The 6,946-nt window shown below is 36.3% G+C and overlaps 1 non-coding gene across 1 annotated transcript; it reads left to right on the forward strand.

Annotated features, from left to right (window-relative positions):
* The first annotated feature begins 5,606 nt into the window (after positions 1-5,606).
* Positions 5,607-5,713, forward strand: LOC131179725 (small nucleolar RNA R71). The gene has a single exon (XR_009148612.1). It is a non-coding gene; the product is annotated as a small nucleolar RNA R71 (small nucleolar RNA).
* The last annotated feature ends 1,233 nt before the right edge of the window (positions 5,714-6,946 follow it).

The raw sequence follows: 6,946 nt of genomic DNA on the forward strand, positions 1-6,946 counted from the left end.
GATAGGGGGGTTGTGTCGCAGGTTGTGTAACAATCTGCCCGAAGTGTGCCCAACGGACACAAGCGACGACACAAGCAAACCCGGTTATGTCACAGGTTGTGTAACCCAGCGAACACAAGCGACGACACAAGCAAACCCGGTTATGTCGCAGGTTGTGTAACAATCTGCCCAAAATGCGCCCAGCGAACACAAGCGACGACACAAGCAAACCCGGTTATGTCGCAGGTTGTGTAATCTGCTGCCCAAATTTGACCAAATTTCATAGCACCTAAAAAATTAAAACAAATTAGATTTTAAATGATTAAACCTTCATAACATGAACTCTAATTGTTCAACTTGTTATGTTTATCAAATACTCATAAAAAAATAATTTTTCAAAGCACCAATTCACACATCCACATTCAAATAATTTTCTTATTAAACCAAGATGGCAAAATTTGGAAAAATTTTCTCTTAAAATTAACAAAAAGGGTAATGAGTCCAGTAATATGCACCAGCAAATACTTAACAAAAGAAAGATGAAAATTATAAGTGAACAAGTTTAAAGCTAAAATTTAAAGCTAAAACTAAAATAGAAAATTTTATGCTCATTTGCTTGCAATGAATTGTATCCCATCTGCACAAGGAAATTAGAACAATGTTAAACTCTGAATAAGGAGTATAGAAAAACTTAAAACAAATATATATGAAAGAAATAAAGAATCAATGAAAAATTGGGAGTTATGCACAAAAATGCTAAGTTTAGGTCTTTAGCTTGACCATACTCAATCAAAATTTCATAGAGAATGAGAGAGATAGCAGGTTGCTATCTTCTCAATTGGTTCACCAACTGAATAGTGCCTCAACCTTTGTCCATTTACCTTGAAATTACCCGATTTTTCACCAAAAATTTCCACAGCACCATGAGGTAAAACTTTCACAACTTTAAATGGACCGGACCACCTTGATTTTAATTTTTCGGGAAAAAATTTTAACCTTGAATTGAATAAGAGAACCAAATCTCCTTCTTTAAAGTCCTTTTTCTTGATATGCTTATCATGCCATTTTTTAGTTCTTTCTTTATAGATTCTAGCATTTTCATAAGCATCAAGTCTCAATTCTTCTAACTCATCAAGTTGCAAAAGTCTTTTATGTCCAGCAGCTTGTAAATCAAAATTGATTGCTCTAATGGCCCAATAAGCTTTATGTTCTAACTCTACGGGCAAATGGCATGATTTCCCGAAAACTAACCTATAAGATGTAGTTCCTATGGGGGTTTTAAATGCTGTTCTATATGCCCAAAGAGTGTCATCTAATTTAAGGGACCAATCTTTTCTGGACTTATTGACAGTTTTCTCCAAGATTTGCTTGATTTCTCTATTCGTGATTTCTACTTGGCCATTTGTTTGAGGGTGATATGGTGTGGTAATCCTATGCTTTACCCCATACTTTCTCATTAATTTTTCAAATTGGTGGTTGCAAAAATGGCTACCACCATCACTGATTATGGCACGTGGGGCACCAAATCTGGTCAAAATGAATTTTTTCAGAAATTTCATCACAACTTTTGCATCATTGGTAGGTGTAGCAATAGCTTCTACCCATTTAGATACATAGTCCACCCCTACCAAGATATATTTATTCCCATAAGAAGATGGAAATGGCCCCATGAAATCAATTCCCCACACATCAAATAATTCGACTTCTAATATGGACTGTTGGGGCATCTCATCTCTCTTGGAAATGTTGCCTACCCTTTGGCACCTATCACACTTGCTTACAAAATTTCTCACATGTTTAAACATATTAGGCCAATAGAAACCTGATGTCAAGACTTTTTCAACAGTTTTTGAGACACTAAAATGACCACCATATTCAGAGGAATGACAATGGTAAATAACATCATGTATTTCTTCCTTTGGTATACATCTCCTAATTATTCCATCATTACATCTCCTAAACAAAAGAGGTTCTTCCCAAGAATAAAATTTAACATCATGCAAGAATCTTTTCTTTTGCTGCCAAGATAAATCAGGTGGTAAGACACCACAAGACAAGAAATTCATAATATCAGCAAACCATGGAAGTGCAGAATCCAACACATACAACTACTCATTCATGAAAAACTCATCAATTGGCACAATATCATCATCTTTATCTTCAGTTTTTATCCTAGAAAGGTGATCAGCCACCACATTCTCAACACCTTTTTTATCTCTTATTTCCAAATCAAATTCTTGAAGTAACAAAATCCATCTAATCAACCTAGATTTAGCTTCTTTCTTGCTCATTAAATACCTTATTGCTGCATGGTCAGTGAAAACTATTACCTTTGAGTTTACCAAATAAGAACGAAATTTATTGAGTGCAAATACTACCGCAAGGAACTCCTTTTCAGTTGTAGCATAATTAACTTGAGCTTCATCAAGGGTTCGGCTTGCATAGTAAATGGCATAAGGTTTTCTATCTTTTCGCTGGCCAAGGACAGCTCCAACAGCAAACTCGCTTGCATCACACATGATTTCGAATGGCAAAGTCCAATCCGGGGGTTGCATGATAGGAGCTGTTGTTAATGCCATCTTTAACCTGCAAAAAGCAACCATACAATCTTGATTAAAATCAAATTTAACATCATGATTCAAAAGATTTGTTAAGGGTTTAGCAAGTTTAGAAAAATCCTGAATAAATCACCGGTAAAACCTGGCATGTCCAAGAAAACTCCGCACTCCTTTGACAGTGGTTGGAGGGGGCATTTTTTCAATAATTTCTATTTTAGCTCTATCCACTTCTATTCCCCGGTTTGAGATCAAATGCCCTAAAACGATCCCCTCTTGGACCATAAAGTGGCATTTCTCCCAATTCAACACCAGATCATTTTCAGCACACCTCTGTAAGATTTTAGACAAATTAGTCAAGCATGAATCAAAATTAGTGCCATATACTGAAAAGTCATCCATGAAGACCTCCATAATTTCTTCAATAAAATAAAAAAAATGGCCATCATGCACCTTTGAAATGTTCCAGGTGCATTACACAATCCGAATGGCATCCTTCGATAGGCAAAGGTGCCATAGGGACAGGTAAAGGTAGTTTTTTCTTGGTCATCAGGATGGATTGGAATTTGAAAGAAACCAGAATATCCATCTAAGTAACAAAAGAATGAATGCTTGGCTAATCTCTCTAACATTTGATCCATAAAAGGAAGGGGAAAATGGTCTTTTCTTGTAGCATTGTTCAACTTCCTATAGTCTATGCACATTCTCCAACCTGTAACAGTTCTAGTAGGTATCAACTCATTATTCTCATTTTTAACAACTGTCTCAGCACCTTTTTTTGGTACTACATGCAGAGTACTAACACACTCCTTTATCGTAAATAGGGTAAATAATTCCAGCAGCTAGTAATTTTAGGATTTCCTTTTTCACAACATCCTTCATTGTAGGATTCAATCTTCTTTGGTGTTCAATGGAAGGTTTACTATTTGGCTCTAGGAAAATCCTATGCATACAGACTGTTGGACTAATTCCCTTTATATCATCAATTGCATAACCCAAAACTCTTCGATATTCTCTCAAAACTCTCAACAATTTTTCATTCTCAATATAAGTCAAAGATGCATTAATTATAACAGGATATGTTCCATTGGGTCCAAGAAAAGCATACCTGAGGTTGGAAGGAAGAGGTTTAAGATCTACCTTTGGGGCATCCTCTACCTTTAATGATGGTGGTTTGATCTCCAAATTTTGCACCCCTTCAAGTTGAAAAATTGTGGCTTCAGGATGTGGTGGAGAACTCTCCAAGTGTTGTGCAAAAGCAGCTATGTTGTGATTGTCATCTTCAATGCTCCCACCATGGACTAAGCAATTTTCAAGAGGGTCTTGTGGATAGCTTTTTTTAAAATGCTCTTGAACAATCTCATCAATAATGTCTACCCGCAAACAAGACTCAACTTCTTCATGTTTCCTTTTCATGGCTGGATTGATGTTGAATATCATTTGATCATCTCCCACTTTAAGTGTCAATTTCTCACCCTTTACATCAATTAATGCACCAGCTGTTGCCAAAAAGGGTCTTCCCAATAAGATAGGAACTTTTGTGTCTTCTTCCATATCTAAAATGACAAAGTCCACCGGAATGTAGAATTTCCCAACCTTGATAGGCACATTTTCTAGAATGCCTTTTGGATACTTAATTGAACAATTAGCCACTGAAAGATACATATTTGTGGGCTTCAACTCTCCCATATTCAACTTCTCATATATTGAAAGAGGCATTAGGCTGACACTAGCTCCAAGGTCACATAAGGCATTTGCCACACAATTATCACCTATATGACAAGGAATGGAAAACACACCGGGATCTTTGAGTTTGGGAGGTAACTTTTTTTGAATTATAGCACTGCATTGCTCTCCCAAGTTGATGGTGTCATAATCTTCTAGCCTTCTCTTGTTGGAAAGAATCTCCTTCAAAAACTTGCATAACTTGGCATTTGGGATAGTGCCTCAGTGAATGGCACATTGATATACAACTTCTTTAGCACTTCAAGGAATTTGCCAAATTGTTTGTCTAGCTTATGCTTGATGAATCTTTGAGGGTAGGGAAGGGTGGGCTTGTAAGGTTCGGGTGGGATGTATGGTTTCTCTCCCTCATCTTGCTCACTTTTGCTTTCTTCTTCTTTTTCATTTTTCTTGCTCTCAACTGAATTTTCTTCTTTTGTGCTCTCTTTTTCTTCTCTCTTGTTTTCACTCTCTTGACCAACTTTCTTACCACTCCTCAAGGTCACAACCTTACATTGTTCATGAGGGTTTTGTGGTTGGCTAGGTAGTTTGCCATAGGATTTGCTTCCCGATGAGCTTGCTTGTTGAGCCAATTGAGTCTCTAACATGCGGTTGTGGACTTGTAATTGATCCATGGTTTGTCTCATGTGTTGCATTTCTTCCTCCAATTTGCTATTCATCTTGCTTTGTTCAGCAAAAAATTTCTCCATCATGCTTTCCAAGGTTGGCTTCGGTTCATGAGGTGGAAGGGATTGTTGTGCTCTTGCTTGATATCCAGGTGGTGGCTGCTTTGTGGGCTGAAATTGAGGCTGAAATTGAGGCCTATTCTGCTGCACATACTGCTGGTTATGAGGATAATTTGAGCTTTGACCTTGTTGAGCAAAAGTTGCTTGTGGCCTCCATGTTGAGTTGTTCACATTAGAATAAGAATTCCCCATAGGTTTTTGTTGATATCCTCCTGCATAAGCAGCTTGCTCTTGCAAATAATCATCACTATAAGAAGAGTAATCAACTCCACAACTTTGAGTTCCATCTGTGAAGGCAACTTGTTGCATAGTTGTAGGAGTTGAGGTTGTTGCCTTTGTGCAAAAATCACTAAGAAGCTGAGTCAACTTATCAAATCTTGCATTCATGTAGCTAACTGAGTCAAGTTCATAAATCCCAGCCTTCTTTGGCTCAAGTGCTCTAGGATTTCCCCACAAATGGGTATTATGAGCAATCTTCTCTAATAGATCATAGCATTCTTCACTTGTCATTCTCATGAAATCTCCTCCTGCTTGTGAATCAATTGTGTTTCTTATGGCTGGAGTAACTCTGGTGTAGAAATTCTGAACAATCATCCATTTGGGTATTTCATGATGAGGACATTGCCTTTCAAGCTCCTTAAATCTCATCCAAGATTCATACAAAGTTTCATCATCCCTTGGCTTAAAAGCTACCATCAAATTCCTCAAATAAGTGGTCTTCCCAGGTGGGAAAAATTGAGATAAAAAGGCTTGAGATAGCTGCTCCCAAGTAGCTATAGTAGCTTGTGGAAGTGAGTCATACCACTCTAATGCTGAATCCCGAAGAGAGAATAGAAATAAGGTGAGCCAAATCACTTCATCTGAAACTCCAGGTTGTCTTTGTGTACCGCATATCATAAAAAATTTCTTCAAATGAGAATGAGGATTTTCAAGTGGACTACCTCCAAATTGTGAATTTTGAACCATTTGAATGAGATCAGTCTTTAACTCAAATTGATTAGCTCCAATAATAGGTCTGTTATCTCTCACATCTGCACATCTAGGAAAAGCATAATCCAACATGGATCTTCTTTGAGGATCATTTTGATTAACCACTTTATTTTGCCTATTTTGCTCATTTCCTCCATTGTTTCCACCAATAGCTCTATTTTGATTCTCCATATTTTCAATTGTCTCCTTTTGCTCAAATCTTTGTTGTTCTTCTTTTTCTGCTTCCTTTCTTCTCTTGTATTCCTTTTTGTTGGCTCGGCAGAATTTTTCAATTTCTGGGTTGAACAACAATTCAGTATCACTTGTGCTTTTTGATCGTCTCATAAACAAGAAAAGTACCTGAAAAATACAAGGAACAACAGTGAAAATAAAAGAAAATAAAAATTCTAATCAGCTTAAAACAATTAAAATCCAACTTAAAAACAAACAATTCCCCGGCAATGGCGCCAAAAACTTGATGTTGTGTCCGCAAGTGCACGGGTCACAGTAGTATAGTTTTAAAAAAATGATATTGATCCCACAGGGAATTGTGCTTAAATTGGAAATAAAAGTATAAGCTAATTAGAATGACAAAATTTAAAGGTATAAAAAATGAAATCTAAAAATTAAAATTGGTATTTGAGGAATTTAAGCTAAATCCAACAATTAACTAAAATTAATTAAACTAGATTACCAAGATTTAAATTGAAACTTGCTATTTATGAAATTTGGAGGAATTAAATCTAAATTCAATAAAAATTAAAGTGATTCTAGAGATTGGATTTTCAATATTGTTTGCATGTGGTTTATCCCTAATTTAGCCAAACATATGAGAATTGCAATTTTGAGGGAAATCAATTCTTAAATCTTTGAAACCTTTTTCAAGCATTTCAAAGTTGGTATTCATTAAATCAAACTATGTTTTCACGGTATTTCAAACCTAACAAAAACCCAATTAAAGCTCTAATTGATTTT

This window comes from Hevea brasiliensis, chromosome 4 (genome assembly GCF_030052815.1).
Source record: "Hevea brasiliensis isolate MT/VB/25A 57/8 chromosome 4, ASM3005281v1, whole genome shotgun sequence".
NCBI classification, from domain to species: Eukaryota; Viridiplantae; Streptophyta; class Magnoliopsida; order Malpighiales; family Euphorbiaceae; genus Hevea; species Hevea brasiliensis.